General features: G+C 50.2%; 1 protein-coding gene across 9 annotated transcripts in view; it reads left to right on the top strand.

The window, feature by feature from the left end:
* Nucleotides 1–16,110, top strand: part of SLC8A1 (solute carrier family 8 member A1) — a 333,147-nt gene that overhangs the window by 16,219 nt on the left and 300,818 nt on the right. Inside the window, exon 1 of one of the 9 annotated variants that reach the window (XM_054022268.1) lies at nt 13,017–13,156. The exons of the other annotated variants lie outside the window; for them this stretch is intronic. The gene's annotated coding sequence lies outside the window, so the exon portion shown is untranslated. Of the gene's footprint in view, nt 1–13,016; nt 13,157–16,110 lie in introns of those variants that run through there. 9 annotated transcript variants of the gene reach the window in all.

Below are 16,110 nucleotides of genomic sequence, written 5' to 3'. Positions count from 1 at the left end.
GGAGAGGAACAAGCATGTTGCCCAAGTTCAACCAGCGGGTCAGAGCCAGGACTAGAATGCAGGTCTCCTGAGTCCTAATCCAGTTTGCTATCCACTAGGCCACACTGTCTTGGTGGCTCTAGAACCAAAGCTTTCACTGTGCCTGCTGCAGTGCTGTGCACACAGGTTTGCAGTGCAGCAAGGTGGGAACTGTCAACGCTGGAACCTTCACATGGTGAGTGAAGTGTTACAACCTCGCAGCTGATCATTTTAGCAGAAACATCCAGCTAATGTGTGGGCACCACATGGCTCCAGGTGGTGGGAGTCAGAGCTGAGAGAGGGCTTGGGTAGGTGAATGGGATGTATGTGGCGGAGAGGGGTTGAGTGAAAGCGGCTTGTGGGGGAGGGACGTTCATGCCCCTGCCCCCATCAGACTTGCTCAGTCCCTTGCCCTATACAGTCGTATGACTCCCCACACGCCAGCCCAATGGATCCACCAGTAAAACTCTGCTTCTCCCATGCCCTCCAACCAGTGCCTCATCCCCCACAGCCCTTACCCCAGGCAGCGCTGCCCCCCACCCCATACTTTGTGTCAGTTTGAGATGGGGGGGAATATGGAGGGAGCAGGCTGTGGGGGGAACGGGGAGGGAGCCAGGCTGTGGTGGAGCACTGAGGCAGCAAAGATGGAGCCTGTGAATGCACTGCCCCCTGCTCAGCTCAGCTCCACCTCCCTCCACTGCACCCTTAGAAACTCAGCGACGGCCTAATCCCTGGCCTGACTCCCGCCAACGTACAATAAGCAGGAAATTGCTCCCCCACATGAGGAGCTGGAACCCTTCAGGAAAGAACAACGAGATCATGTGGGGAACAGAAACTCATGGCAGAGATGCTGGAGCTTGCACAATCTGCAGTAGGAAACAACCACCGCATGCTGCACAGAGCACAGATGGGGCTTGGTTTGCAAGGGAAATATAGCAGAGTGTTGCCAGTTCCTACGACTTCATCACGAGTCTCAAAATCTTTGGTGTGCTCCTTAAAGCCCCAGCTCCTGGAGTCAGGGGAGTAGGTGAGGATCTCAACTTTCATTTGAAACATAAGTGACATTTCTGCCCCTCGTGGCTGCAGAGGAAAGCTCAGAAATGAGACCCCTAAAGGCTTAAAAGCCAGAGGGCGAATAAACAGAAACCCTCTTTTTTTTAACATGAATTCTAAGGTAACCTAATGATTTTGGGACTGGACTCCCTCTTTCTGAATGCCTAGGGTGGTCTGTACTGCTCCTCACACCCACTCAGTGCAGACCTCTGTCCCCCACTAGTGGGGGCTGGGTCATAGATCGATGTGGCCGTGGCGAACAGTGCTGGGCCTTTACTTACGGCACTGTCAGCTCATGCTTATCGAGCCAGTTGTTGCAGGTTCTATACCTATTCCTAGTGCCTCACCTGGGGTCATAAATCCAGGAACAAGGAGGACATCTTCTAACACTGTGCTCCCACCAGCAGCTGCTCTCATGCTCAGACTGATGTCTACAGCTGACTCGCTATAGTCCTAATACACATTTTTACATCACGTATGTAGCTCATATGGTGAGGCAGACAGTTTTGCCAGACACTTTTGAGCCAACAGTGAGATGCACTAGATAATAGATTTTAATAGATGACTTGGTGGGGTTCCATGAAACAAATGGCACATGATTATCTTAGCTGACTTTAAACCATTGCAAAATAAAACCCAGAGGTCCATAAAGAAATCACCTCCAAGCCAGAAGAGAGCCTGAAACTCAGGAAGGAGAATTCACAGGCATGTGAAGTAAAGCAGAAGTTGAAAGTTGAGTTCAGTCTTGTACACAATGCAGTTTCATTTCTCAGAAAACATCTACCGTGTGTTCTTCATGCTCTGCTTCAGTCTGTTTTCTTTGTTTCTCTATTTTTAAATTATAATAATTCACAGAACCTCAGCAGCATTTATTGCCTCGTCACTGATTGACTGCTTTGCCTGCTACGCATGACTTATCTGTTTTATTGCACAGCACAGAGAAGAGAAATATTAGTGGTTCATAAATCTTTGAAATATCTCAGACGTTCCTACAGAATTCTAGGCCTGCACAGCTAGGGAGAGCCAGCCCGCCTCAGTCAGTTTACAGTCTAAAGAGTCAAGACAGCAAAGGGTAGAAGAAATGGGCTGTTATTGTCCTGTGATTTTGCAGCTAGGACATCGGGGCACCCAGCCTTCTTGAGTCTCCCTCTCATGCTAATTGTCTGTCCACATGTTGCTCTTTTATGTCAGTCCCCTGCTTCTCCTGATGTGGAAGGCCTGTAGGACTGGGCTAAACAGCACATCCCTATCCATGGTGACAGGTTTCAGAGCTGTAGCCTTATTAATCTGTATCTGCAAAACCAACGAAGAGTCCTTGTGGCACCTTAGAGACTAACACATTTATTTGGGCATAAGCTTATGTGGGCTAAAACCCACTTCATCCCACAAAAGCTTGTGCCCAAATAAATTCGTTAGTCTCTAAGGTGTCACGAGGACTCCTTGTTGTTTTTATCCCCATCCATGTTTCTACTGCAGCAGTCCCCTGGGGCAGGGACCTGGCTGGGCCCCACGGGGGCAGGTGCTGAGCAAACCATTTCCCTGTCGCAGCTCTAACACAAACAGGCTCCAAAGAGCTCTCAGCTAAGGGAGACAAGCAAGGCCTGAAGCATGTGGGAAGAGGTGACAGTCCAATATCTGGACTATTTATATGTGCACATAAACAGTATCATGTCTTGAGGTCAGACTCGAGGATCACAAGAGCCCTTCTGACCTTCAGATCTATGAATTAGCGTTAACTCTCCCCATCTGCCTCTGCCCCCAGGCATCATTAGGGGCCACTTCCGTCTAGGCCCCATGGAGCGATGTGAAGGGCCGGAGGAGAGCTGCCTGACAGAATGGCTCAGGGAGGGCGTCCCAGGCATAAGGGGGCACACGGACATCTAGGTGAGACGTTGGCACATGATGGAAGCGCCTAGGCAGAGAGGTGAAGCCAGAGCAGACAGTCGGGAGGGAAAGAGCTGTGAGGGACTTGAAAGGAGAAGATCAGAAGCTTGAACTTGATGCAGCATCAGCGCTGAAGTGGAAGGAGGGGCCGGCGAGGGCAGAGCAATGTGCAAGGGAGCTGGTCTGTTTTGCCTGGACTGGAGAGGGGCATGATGGTGTCAGAGAGGCTGGAGAGGAGCTGATGGTGATCAGGATGAGAGAGGGTGGGACTTTGACCTTGACAGCACTGGAATTCTGCCTGAAGAAGCACCTCGCTTTAGAGAGCCATTTCCCATTACGGGAGGCCATTTCCCATGCTGGTGGCTAAGCAGTTTGCTCTTGCAATCTGTGTTACAGACATTCAGCCAATCTTCTTGGCTCAGGGAATATAAATAGGGCGCTTCCACGCAGCTATCTGAGGTCAGTAACTTCTCATTTTTAAATCACTGTTAGTTCAGGGGGAGCAAACACACTGTGTGGAGAAGGCTAAATTACCTTTGTAATGAGGGACCACAGGCCACAGCTGAACAGCGAGGGTCATGCACTCCTTTTGATTCCTCTTGAATCTCCTGCTGAGGGAGGAGATTCTGCCCAAGGAGCAAGTGTAGTATGTGGCCTCGGGTAGCAACTGAGTGGCAAGCACAGACAGCAGCGATTAGTCTCTGGGGCAACCTTGCCAGCTCTCACCACTTTGCCATGAGCCTCATGGTATCTGGTCTTTTAATTCAAGTCCCAGCTCCTGGAGTCAGGTGATTATATCAGTCTCTCAGCTTTCTTTTTTTTAAAAAAAGGGTGTTTCTAGGCCTCATGGTTGCAGAGAAAATCTGGCAAATGTGACCCCTGAAGGCTCAAAACCCAGAATGCAAAGAAACTGAACCCCAAGAGTTGTGATGTTTTAAATCTCATTCTCTTTTAGCCAACTTCTCCACTCCCTGGTACCCCAGCCAGGGCCCAGGCAGGTGGGGGTGGGGGACAGGAGGCAGCGAGTGGTGCAGGAGTGTAAGTTAAAATCATAGCTCACTGATAGTCCCCAGTGCGCAGCAGGCTGTGTTGGGTGGGGATTCATTGTGAGAGCTCTTCACCTCTTGTAGAACGCAGGCCTCTGTGCGCGCCAGGGTCCGGCCTGCCTTTCCAGACTGCACAAAGAGCCTCCGCGGTAATGCACCGAGCCTTCGCGCGGGACAGCCACCCAGGGAACCAGCTGGGGCTCACCAGGAGCTGAAGAGCTCCTGAGGAGTGTGGGGCGATCAGTGGGAGTGGGGAAGGGAGCCCTGTCCTGTCCTGTCCTGTCCCAACCTCCCCCGTGGAATTCACTTTCGGTCTTCCAATGCCCTCTGCAAGTGTTGGCCTCAGTCACCACTCTTCACCCCTCCCCCATGTTCCATCTTGGCTTCCCACCTTGTCCCTAATTTCCATCCCCTTCTTTTCTCCGGCCCCTTCTGCTTTCCTTCCTTGTCCTAACCATCTATAGGGACCTGTCTGCACACCAAAGCTGACCTGCTTTAACTCTACAGTTAGGGGAGTGAATATTTATCAGGATAGTTATACCTAGTGTGGAGGCAGTCATTAAGTTGGATAATTCCTAGCCCACTGCAATGCCCATTTCCCAGGCATGCCCAGGCCTAACGAGGTCCTGCCCAGTTGCTTTCCCCTCAGAGGTTTTCCAAACTATAACAATCAGGATAAAGTACCAAAAGCAGCTCTGATATACCCTTGTACCAGGGCCCCCATGGTGGTTCATTAGCATGGCTAGCACATGCCATTTCTCTGCAATTTCCCAAGGCTTCCGTCAGCCATGACCAAGCCCCCATGGACTCTGAGATGAGGTTGACCTGAATTACGCAGTAGGGCCACATGGTTTCTGCAGCGCTTGGGTGTAGCAGGCAGGAAATTGTGCTGCGGCTTTAGATACATTTAAATTCACTGAGGTTTGTATTGAATGAACTATGAAAATGGATAATAGACTCAAAACAGGATTCCCTGTGCCATTGCATTGGATATTAAATGCAATTTGTTTTACACCGGCTTTGCATGTTTCAGGATCCAGTATACTGCAGAATTTTGTATTGAAAACACCAAAGTTCACTGTAGAAGCTACAAAAAGTGGGAGAACGCTGGAGGTTTGGCAGCTGTGTAAAGGACAGATGGCCTTTCCAGCACCCAGGAAAGCAACTCAAGAGGCAGTTTGGAACTGCCATTTCAACAGAGTTAAAATCACCTTAAGAAGACTAGGGAGCAAGTTCATACCTGTCTGACTTCTTGTTTCAGGATGTCTGCAGACTCTGGCAGACAAAATGGCATTGGCCACATTCATTTCAGATGTTGAAGGTTTCCTTCACAATGTGATGGCTATCAAGTCCTGTATTTCAAATGAAACCTTAAATACTGGAGCATAATTCTGTGGGAAGAGGTGGGTTCTGTAACAAATTCAGTGGCTGCAGATTTGCAAAATATATAGGGGTTTGGCCATAACTCCTGTTACTTGAAATATTCCCATCTACCTAATCTAGCTAGCTAAGGTCATTCTATCACCTTGGTTGCTAAGCTTTACCCTTATGTAAAAGGATTGCTCAAAGAATCGTAGAAGCCATAGATTGAGAAGACCTATTAAACCATCCGGACCATTTCCCTGTAGGATTGTTCCACACAAATTCCGCCCTTCTTTGGTTGTTTTATAACCTTCAAAGCTTACCAGACAGTTGTCATGGCTTTGACTGACCCTCCTGAGCACAAGGGCCGAGGCTCAGGGCTTGTCTAGACAAGGAAGGTTTGCTCAGGAGTAGCTACACCGGTATCAGCTCCTAATGTAGATGCTTTGCACTAGCAGTGAAATGAGGCTTGGAGCAGTGCAGCTCAACCTGACAAATCTCCACTGCGGTGCAGCTACATCAGAGCAAACGAACCCGGGGTAGAGAGGGCTTCTGACCAGTCGGGAAGCCAAAGAAATGCCATGTGATTTCGTCCGTGTGAGGAAAGCCCTCTGGGAATTGAGAAAGTGCACCCCACAAAGTGCCATGGACGATTTCCTGCCCGCTAGCTAGTGGGCCAGAATGTTGCTTCTATCAATGAACTGGTGTGAAAAACGCCAGCATGTACATTACCGCACACTTCCTGAGGACACATTGGAAGGATCTACAGAGGCCACGCCAAGCCCCGGTGCCACGCAGGCCGTCTCATGGGGGAAGATGATCGACATTGCTGACTCGGCCCCTGGGAAACAGCCCAGCGAGTAATGGCTAGAGGACCCCAGGAAGAGGAAGCCCATGAGCTGCGTGAGATACGGTGCACAGTGGTGTCATTCCATTACCACGCTTCCCTCTCATGCTGCTACGTCCTACTCGACACTGGGTTTCTGAGTCATCTTTCTGCTCAGGTCCAAGCAGCGCTGTTGTGAAAGGGGTAATGGAAAGTGAGCCCGTGGTGGTCAGACCCCAGGTCTGTTCAGAGACATAGGGCCCAGGGCACCCTGGGCAGCAGTGAAGAAAGCTCGCTGGAGGCACTGATGAGAGTGTAAGACGGTTTGGTGAGACTGTCTAAGATTGAATCACGGGAAGTGCTACTGGCAGAGCTGCTTGGCATACAGGAGCGCACCGCCATCCTCTACCACCGAGACTCGGGAGGGATGTGGACTGAGGCTGGGGCGTAGCTCAGAGAGGTGACATCCACTGAAGACTGTTATTGGCTAGAGCAACACGTAGCTCCACAATGGATGCTGGGAGCAAAGAGCCCCCTTCATATCCTCAGTCGGGGGCCCAAGACTCCTATTCAAAAGTAAGTACAAGTATTGTGTGCAGCACCTTGAGGACTGGTCTTATCTTCACCACCACTAGCCATTTCACTTCCTTCGCAGGGACCAGGGCGCAGGATGTTTCAAGCGAGGAATAATCTAAGGGTTATCCCACCCCATTCATTCAAGAGTTTGAATTCCATCTCGTCCAAGGTATTGAACAGAGAAAAGTCGGACTGCAGCATTCCACGCTGCGCTCTAGGGTTTGCACCGCACTCTGTGATGTTGTTCCTGATTGTTAAGGGTGTGTGGTTTTCACTCTGCATACGTACACAATGGCCCACAGCAATTGTATTCCCTTGGGCAGGAAGGTGAAGGGGGTTTGGGTGCTGAGCAGACAGAAATGTGCATGTTAATGAATGACTGCATGGACAGTGCTTTAATGCAGCATCACAAGCCGCGTGGATTCTGTATCTATCGGCAAAGAAAAACAGGGAATGAAAGTGGGAGGGGAGACTGGGGAGGGGAGACTGGGGCGGGGCGGAAGGAAGGAAATTGGTCCTTTTGCCCCATCAACACATCCCTGAGAGTGTCCTCTCCTCTCTGCTCCTGGTTCTCCATCTCTCTCATGGCTCCTAGTTTCCTCGCCCCTTACCCCCCACCCCATGTCACTGCTTTGTTTTGACCTACTTCCATTGGAGATGTTTTAAAAGTAAAGGCATCAATGTCTCACCTCTGACTTTTTCAAGTGGTGAGTGAGGGATGGGGCCCTTCATCTTGGGCAGCACTTTGAGCACCAATGTAATGCAAAGATCAGAAATAATATCACCATTATGGTTTCTAATAATCATATTAAGGGCTCACATATTAGTATTTTCTATGGTCCCCTTCCCCAGATGACATAAAAAGTCACAGCCACAGTTAATGTGTGAATTCACCAGCAGGAGGCACTGGGGAAGCCGGACCATGAAAAGCTAATGTGCAGAGAAAGGCAGGCTGGGAGTCGCTTTGTACATAGACATAGACTGTTCCAAGGAAAGTTCATTGGCTAGGGACCATCGTAGGAGAGTTAGTGCCTTGGGGTTCTAGAAGACTTTTGCACCACATTCAGCAAAAGAGCTGGAAAGTAGGTCAGTGACCATAACCGTAAGAGAACCCACTCCTGACATCTAATTAAACTCTGAGCTCTGTTGGTTACTGTTGTGCATACAAGGTTTTAGCATGCTTTGCAAAATGAGTATCCAGGATAATGTTTGTATGTTGAGCCGTGACTTATTGGCTTCACTCATTCATTTGCTGTATTATTACGTCAAGTAAATAAAAGGTGTTATTTTGCTGAGCTAGTTAGATAGATGGAGGGGTTGTATGGGGATAGATAGATAGATGATGATGATGATGTCAGGACAGGCCCAACACCTTCTTTTGTATTTATATAGCATATTGCTCACAGTGGATGCTACCAAAACCAAATAATTATACCAATTAATCACTCATTTAATTTCTTAAGACTAGTAAAATAACGTGTCCTTTGTGCAAGTTTAGTAATTCCTGTTACATGTTATTTTGTTAATTTATTAATTGTTGTATTTTTATGATGGTGGCACCAAGAGGCCTCCAGGAGGGATTGCAGTGCCGCTTGCACTGGGCACTTCACACACAGAGAATTTGAAATGGAGTGAAACAGGGACGAGCAGATGACACATATAATGCTGCCACTAAGCTGTTGAATTATTTAGGGTCTATTACTTAGTTTTGCAACTAAAGGATAACTTACACGGTATTCGGTGAAATCAGTGCTACTGTCATAATAATACCTGGATCTTCTATAGAAGGTTTCATCTGTAGATCTGAGAGCACTTTACAAAAGAGGGCAAGAGGGTCACTATCATTATTACTGTTTTACGGATGGGGAAACTGAGACATGAAGCATTTAAGTGACTTGCCCAAGCTCCCCAGCAGGTCCCTATCCTGCACAGACTTACACATGTGGTTAACTTTAAGCATGTGATTATTCACTGGAATGCTCTTGTGAGAAAAGCTACCAGGGATTTAATTCCTAATAATGGCCCCTAATCTGTCAGTGGTTCCATTCAGGCAGGCTTCTATGCCTCGCAGATCCCCCTGAAGTCAATGGGACTCCGCACAGGTGCAGGGATCCACCTGCAGGGAACAACTTACAGCACGGGGCCTTGGTAATTATAGTGATATATTTTGGCGATATGGGTGGGGACGCTCCCCTTGGCTAAACCTCTGACAACTCCCGTGCTCTCTTTCAGGGCACCTGACCCTAGCTGGAGGGGTTTGATGTTGCCCAGCAATACAAAAAGAGTAAATAAAACCTACTGAACACCCCCCCCCCCCGCCTCGATGTCCTCAGTCAAGAGCTGTGCAGCAAATGTACCGATCATTTGTACAGAGTGTTGCCAAGAAGTACTGGCGCCGCCACGGGGCTGTGATTGTGCAGTTTAATAGTCCGGGGAAGCTGGTATAATGGTTGTATTTGGTCATTTTTCTCATCACTCCTAAGGGTTAGGTATAGAGGCCATTCCATGGCCTTTTAAAATGCAGCTGTGCCAGGGCTTGTGTGTTATTAAACGTGATCCTTTTGAGCTCCCATGGAATTGGGTCCTGCCAGAAGGGTGGGACTTACTGACACAATAGATGCAACTGGTCCTTGCTGGAGCTGACAGCCGCAGGAGGAAGCATTCACCAGGAGCCTGTCCCTTTTGAGATGCTGTGGAACGGGACAGAAACCATCAGCCAAAGTAAACAGCAACAAACTTCCTTGTGCCAGCTCACGGCTCTCTGGCAGTGCTGGGGGGTCCATGTTCACATGCTGGTTTGCAGGAGCACAGGGCTGTACAGTTGGGTGGCAGCTCACACAGCTGGAGAGCCATGCTGTCCCCGCCTCACAACAAACAAACCACTGTGTTAGAACAGAGAGCAGAACATAAGAATGGCCACACTGGCTCAGACCAACAGTCTATCTAGCCCAGTATCCTGTCTTCCGACAGTGGCCGATGCCAGGTGCTTCAGAGGGAATGAACAGAACAGGGCTGTTATCGAGTGATCCATCCCAGCTTCTGGAAGTTGGAGGTTTAGGGACACCCAGAGCATGGGGTTGCATCCCTGCCCATCTTGGCTAATGGCCACTGGTTGAGCTAGCCTCCAAACCACTGGGGTAGAACAGATATGGCCAGACACAGCTCTCATAGTTCAATATTAAAGGCTCAACTTAACTGTATATGCCAAATTAAAAAACATCACAAGAGGACAAAAAAGTGCCACCATGGCTAAACAACAAAGTAAAAAAAGCAGTGAGAGGCAAAAAGGCATCCCTTCAAAAGTGGAAGTTAAATACTATTGATGAAAATAGAAAGGAGCATAAACTCTGCAAGTGAAGTGTAAAAATAAAATTAGGAAGGCCAAAAAAGTATTCGAAGAACAGAACTGAACTGTCCCAGATTGAGGTGTCATTAGAGGAGGTTTTGGAACAAATTGATAAACTAAACAGTAATAAGTCACCAGGACCAGACGGTATTCACCCAAGAGTTCTGAACTTAAATATGAAATTGCAGAACTACTAACTGTAGTCTGTAACCTATCATTTAAATCAGCTTCTGTACCAGGTGACTGGAGGATAGTTAATGTGACACCAATTTTTAAAAAAGGCTCAGAGGTGATCTCGGCAATTACAGACTGGTAAGCCTGACTTCAGTACCGGGCAAACTAGTTGAAACTATAGTAAATAACAGAATTATTAGACAAATAGATAAATATGATTTGTTGGGGAAGAGTCAACATGTTTTTTTTAAAGGGAAATCATATCTTGCTAATCTACTAGAATTCTCTGCGGGGCTCAACAAGCACGTGGACAAGGGGGATCCAGTGGATAGAGTGGACTTAGATTTTCAGAAAGCCTTTGACAAAGTCCCTCACCAAAGGCTCTTAAGCAAAATAAGCAGTCATGGGATAAGAGGGAAGGTTCTCCCATGGATTGGTAACTGGTTAAAAAGTAGGAAACAAAGGGTAGGAATAAATGGTCAGTTTTCAGAATGGAGAGAGGTAAATAGTGGTGTCCCCCAGGGGTCTGTTCTGGAACCAGTCCTATTCAACATATTCATAAATGATTTGGAAAAGGGGTAAACAGTGAGATGGCAATGTCTTCAGAGGATACGAAATCACTCAAGATAGTTAAGTGCAAAGCTAACCAAAAAGCGCTACAAAGGGATCTCACAAAAATGGGTGACTGGGCAACAAAATGGCAGATGAAATTAAATGTTGATAAATGCAAAGTAATACACATTGGAAAACATAATCCCAACTATACGTATAAAATGATGGGGTCTAAATTAGCTGTTACCACTCAAGAAAGATCTTGGAGTCACTGTGGATAGTTCTCTGAAAATAGCCGCTCAATGTGCAGCAGCAGTCAAAAAAGCTCCCAGGAGAAGGGATAGATAGTAAGACAGAAAATATCATATTGCTGCTATATAAATCAATGGTACGGCCCACATCTTGAATACTGCGTGCAGATGTGGTTGCCCCATCTCAAAAAAGATATATTGGAATTGGAAAAGGTTCAGAAAAGGGCAACAAAAATGATTAGGGGCATGGAACAGCTTCCATATGAGGAGAGATTAATAAAACTGGGACTTTTCAGCTTGGAAAAGAGACGACTAAGGGGGATATGATAGAGGTCTATAAAATCATGACTGGTGTGGAGAAAGTAAATAAGGAAGTGTTATTTACTCCTCATAACACAAGAACTAGGCATCACCAAATGAAATTAATAGGAGCAGTTTTAAAACAAGCAAAAGGAAGTATTTCTTCATACAATGCACAACCTGTGGTACTCAGCCAGGGATGTTGTGAAGGCCAAAACTATAACGAGGTTCAAAAAGAACTAGATAAGTTCATGGAGGATAGGTCCATCAATGGCTATTAGCCAGAATGGGCAGGGATGGTGTCCCTAGCCTCTGTTTGCCAAAATCTGGGAATGGGTGACAGTGAATGGATAACTCGACAATTGCCCTGTTCCATTCATTCCCTCTGAAGAACCTGGCATGGGCCACTGTCAGACAGGATACTGGGCTAGATGGACCTTTGGTCTGACCTAGTATGACCATTCTTATGGTCTTATGGGGTAGATGAGTGTTGGCAGAGTCTGCTGAAAGCACTCACACTGAGACCTTCCCAGGCACAGGAAGGAAGGCATGCATTTTACAGTGGGGTAGGGATGTGAAATGAGGAAGGCTGGGGGAACAGGAAAGGATGGTTTTGTGGTTAAAGGCCTGGAACTTGGCCAACATGGGTCAGTTCACTGCTCTGCCACTGACTTCCTATGCGACGCTGGGCAAGTCACTTAGTCTCATGTGGCTAGTAATGTTTCTTGTCCATTTAGACTGCAAGCACTTTGGGGCAGGGACTAGCTCTTGCTATGTGTAGAGCACCTAGAATAATGGGACCTTGATCTGCATGGGGGCCTTTACCCTTTGCCATCATAACAACAACAGATGGGGCTGAGCTCTAGCTCTGTCTGGGACAAACCCAACCCATGGTGGCGAAGGGCGAGCTGCCTCCAGTGCAAGAACCATTCCCTGCATCTCTGAGAGCCCCTTAACTGGGGCCAACTCTGGAGCAACTCCCCCAGTGCGACAGAAACGGCAGGGAGCAGGGCTTGGTCCTTATACATTCCCCCATTCCCCACTCCTTTCTCCCTCCCCCCAACTCCCCCAGTTCGCTCCTTGCCCTCCCCAGCAGCCTGGGCCGCTCCCCAGTGATCTCCCAGGGGAACCCACTTCTCTCCAGGGGGCTGGAACAATGTGTGTGTGTGTGGGGGGGAGACTGAGAGCCATTGAACCCAGCTGTACACCCTGGATCAGATGGAAACCCCCACTTCAAGCCAGGGGGTGCAGCACCCCCGCCCCAGTTCCCGCTAGCTGCCAGGGCTCCCCTGAACTTGTCTGTCCCCGCGGGGCGGGGCGGGGCGCGGCGCGGGGGACTCCGGCCCGAGATGCTGGCGGCCGGGGCTGCTGGCTGGGCGGCCCGGCGGAGGGCGCTGCGCTGGGGCCCGGGGCCCGGGGCTGGACCGCGGGCGGGGGCGGGGGCCCGGGCCGGGAGGGAGGCGGGTGGGAGGGTCCGAGCTGATAAGAGCGCTGGCGCGGAGCCAGCCCCTCACTCGCAGCCAGAGCGCAGCGGCGGCCGGGGAGGCGGGCACGGCACTGCCGGGCGCGCTGCGGAAACCTGCCGGCTCTCGCCGCTCGCTCGCCCGCCCGCCCGCCGGGGGACCCGCCGCTTCTCCCCGCTCGGAGCATGAGGAGGGGGCGGCTGCCGGGCCAAACGCGCTCCTGCTGACAGCCCCGGCCCCGCGCCTCCTTCCCCGCCATGGCCCGGGCGCTGCCCGCCCGCCGCTGAGCAGCTCTGCGGGCCCAGGTAGGAGCCGGTTCCTGGACGCAGGTGGCCCGGCCCGGGCGCGGAGCGCAGGGACCATCCCGGCCTGGGCGCACGCACCTGGGGGCCCCGCCGGGGGTGCAGGGGGACGGGAGGTCCCGCGGGGAACCAGCGGCTCCGGCCAGGGCGCTCCGGGCAGCGCTGCCGGACGTCTGGCGGTGGGGATTTGTATTTCCCTCCCGTGCCGCGGGGGCGGGGAGCCGGAGGGGCGGCAGCCCGGGTCAGGTCGGGTCCAGTCCGCGGGGGGCGGGGGGGACAAGCTCGCTACGAGCCATTTAGCTGCAATTGTGCAGAGCCCAGGGGCCGGGCAGGGGCTCGGGGCTGGGGTCCACCCGGGGGACCGACCCCCACCGCGTCAAGCGTCTCCCGGGCTGTGGCTGCCGCAGGAGGGAGCGGGAGGACGGAGAGCGCTTGCGGGGCTGCTGTGGTCAGGCTCGCCCGGGCCGGCGTCCCCGAGCCCGCGGGGACCCCTGGCTGAGCCGGCACCGGGAGAGGCGAGCTGCCCCCTGGCACCCCCAGAGCCAGGGAGAGGGACCGAGCCCGCTGGGGCGGACCGTGGGGCTCCGGGCGGAGCCTGGTCTCGGCTCGGCGGGTTTCTCTCAGCGCCGCTGGCTCCGACCGGGAGACGGGAACGTGCCGCCCGGAGCAGGACAGCGAGCGCTGGGTAAGGGGACGGGGCTGCGATGGGGAGAGGGCAGAGGAAGGGCACTAGGCCAGCCGGCGAGGGGATCCCGGCACATCCGAGCAGAAGCGGGCTCAGCCCGGGGAGGACGAGCCCCTCCATCATGGCTCACAGCAATGCTGTTAATTGCCTGCCAAGGTGCCTCTCTTGCAAGGAAGAGCAGAGCCGGGCATATGCAAGGAGGGCTCCGGGTTGGTGAATCTGCTGGATTTAACATGTTGCTATCAGACGTGTATTGATTTTTGTCCTTGCCTTTCAAAACAAACCCACCGTCCCTTCCCGCTAGGTATTTAATCCGGTTCCCTGGGCAAAGCAGATAATCTGCCGACTTGATTAAACTCTAATTCTCTTTCCGAGTAATATGGGATCGGTCCTATTAGGAAATCCGTTAAAAAGCAGTCATCACATAGGCTTTGTCTAGCTGGAAGTATGGCTGGCTCTCACCTGACATTTTAGTTTAATTCCTTAATAGAATAGTAATCTCCGGGCTTCTCCTCCTCCAGCTGTGTATACTAAACAACCTCGGGACAAGAGGGTGAAACCCAACTGCCAGAATATTGTAGAAATGCAGCAAATGCCAGGGAAAACTGAAGTCTGAACATGAAAGCTGTAGTAAAACCACAAGGGCACAGTTGTGTGTGCATTTGATTTTTACTGCTTTCACTCACATTTCACAGAAAGCAGCACTGGCGGCCCCAGATGTTGAAAAATCATGAGCCAGACTTCCCCAAATCATGTGATTAGCTTAAAATCATGAGATTTAAAAAAAAATACATGTTGAGTTCTCCATTTGCTTTCTGGGGTCACACTGTCCTGCTTTTTCCCACAACCAGGAGTGATAGAAAATCGCTCTGTTTTTAAAAAGTGAAAGCTGGGATCCTCCTATTTTCACAGTACTCCAGCCCCTGGGGCTTTCAGAAAAACACTGTTACCCCCACAATTGCAATTACCTGACCAGAGCTGGGCATACTGCGAGAGCAAGTGTTCATTCATTCATTCGTTCATGAGTTTGACAGCTCTCTCCCTCTCTGTTTGTATCAGTCTAATTATCCAGTGGTGTTTTCTACCTGCCTTCCCAGCTGCTCAATCCTTGTACACGCTCACCTGTAACGGGTACCCTCCACTCCACCCAGGGGGCATCACCCTCTTGCACATCCTACAGTCAGAACTAACCCCTAAATTCACTAACCCTCTCACACCCCTTTTTGTGCTCAGTGCCTCCAGGTAAATACCCTCCAGCTGCCCATCTCCAACAGACTCCCCTGGTTTGTGGCCCAGTACAATTATTAACAAAGAATTGGCAGCTGTGCTGGTTACTGGTCATTCTTGCCTTAACCTTTGCTGCCTCATCCTCAAGGTTGAGTTTAAAACCTATAAAGAGCAGGTATAGCCTACATTTCTAATCCTCCTTAAAGCTTCACCTGGCCCAACTTAAAGTCAATAAAAGCTTGTCTGTCAAACAGGTAGCCACCCCTTCCTTGGATTCACTCAGCTTTGAGCAATCTCTTGCTCTAATTCTCCCCCAGGAGTTTGGCATTTGCAATCTGATTGCTGCAGGTACCATTTCAGGCCTTTAAGGGTTTAAGGGTCATGGCCCTGTGCCTTGCAGTGTCATTTACAGTGGCACAGAGTGAATCTAAAGTGCTGCCTGATCAGAGTGGGGGAATTTTATCCTCGCTTTACACTAGTGCACAAGGTAGGGAACTGGGCCCTGAGACTTCATCTCTCTGACACTCCCTACCCTGGAGGGAGTAGTAATCTGCTCTCCTTGAGCCTGCAAAGGAGACCATTGACAATATTCCTCATGGAAAAGAACAGGGTTTTGTACAGTGCTTGTGGTACTCCAGTGATGTATGCCTGCTTTACTGAGTGGTGGGAAACCAAGTGCACAAATGTATTAGCTAATCCAATATATTCCACCACTGGAATTTGATTTGCTGCTGAGTGGGGGGCTGTGTAGTCATGACCGATCAATAACTGTAAAAAGGCTGCTATTCAGCTAATGTTTGGAAAGCTTGCAACTTTATTAGGGTTTCTTATAAGCAATGCTGCTTGTGTGTGCCTAGAGGTCACAACTGATACTCAAACGCCATTGTGGCAGACAGTGTACAAATAAATAGAAGGGCCCCAAAGAGCTCTTCCAAGCTAAATAGACTGAGTGGTAGAGAGGCAGGGTTATTAGCCCCATTTGACAGGTGGGAAACTGAGGCATGGGAAAGGGAAGTGGCTTGCTCAAGATCCCACAGGGAGTCGG

The sequence above is a fragment of the Malaclemys terrapin genome, chromosome 3 (assembly GCF_027887155.1).
Source record: "Malaclemys terrapin pileata isolate rMalTer1 chromosome 3, rMalTer1.hap1, whole genome shotgun sequence".
Taxonomy (NCBI): Eukaryota; Metazoa; Chordata; order Testudines; family Emydidae; genus Malaclemys; species Malaclemys terrapin.
The sequence above is the reverse complement of the archived record's forward strand: the minus strand, read 5'-3'. Positions and strand labels throughout refer to the sequence as shown.